We start from the raw sequence: 1,104 nt of genomic DNA on the forward strand, positions 1-1,104 counted from the left end.
CTCAAACACATAAATAAACTATGAGTGAGCCACATTAAATTACCAACAGACAGAGAGATATGAAAGGCACTAAAAAGATAGACAGTGCTGGAATGCACTAACAGACCGATAGAAAGCTAGACAGTATATGTACTGTTTACAGATAGCCATGAAAGGCACTATATCACAGACAAACCGGTTGAAAGAAAGTGAACAGCAGTGTAAGTAAACAGGAATGAATGGTGTTGGAGAAATTGTTAGGTACTATATTACAGACAGAAAGATAGTGTGTTTGATTGATAGACCTATAGATATAGATAAAAGGCACTATATTACAGATAAATAGACAAGTAGACTGAAAGTGACCCACACTAAATAACGTAATGGTAGAAAGATATGAAAGGCACTTGATAGACAGAGCTGAAAGGCACAATATAACGGAAAGACGGACGTGATAAGACGCTGTCATATAGATAAATAGGTTGCAAGTGAACAGCACTAAATGATCAATACTTAGACAGATATTAAAGGCACGCTATAGACAGCCAAAAGGCACTATATAATAGGTAGATGTAAAAGGCGCTATATCATAAATAGATTGAAAGTGAATGCCACTAAGTAACCAATGAGAGGAGACCGAATTGAAAGGCGCTATATGGAGTGACTGATAGACAGACAGACAGGCGGATTTCCGTGCCCTTGCCGTCGCCTCCACGTCTTCTCCATTGTGCGGCCTCCTTTCTCAGCAGGCGCGTTGCATTTTTCAGCCGTAAGCATTTTTATCTCTGGCAGGCATCGCAGTTCGAATTTCAAGAAGGCGAACTATAAAAAGATCCTCAGCATCCCCTGTGTATTGTCTGCGATGCCCAATTAGAGAGTTCCTTTCATATTACCGCTTTTTAAACGCATCTGTCAAGAGATTAAAATAATAATTAAAAACAACAAGAATCTGCTGCCTTGATTACCGATAAAGCTGTCAACCGTCATCGCCCAGGTGAAAGGAGCTGACGACAATGGACAATTGTCCAACAGGAACTCTGTTTAGACTCCATTCCTTTTATAGTAAGTAGCGGGCACCCCTTCAGCTGGCCGGCCGGCCTCCCTCCGGTGCCGGAGGAGCGGACT

This window comes from Polypterus senegalus, chromosome 17 (assembly GCF_016835505.1).
Source record: "Polypterus senegalus isolate Bchr_013 chromosome 17, ASM1683550v1, whole genome shotgun sequence".
Taxonomy (NCBI): domain Eukaryota; kingdom Metazoa; phylum Chordata; class Cladistia; order Polypteriformes; family Polypteridae; genus Polypterus; species Polypterus senegalus.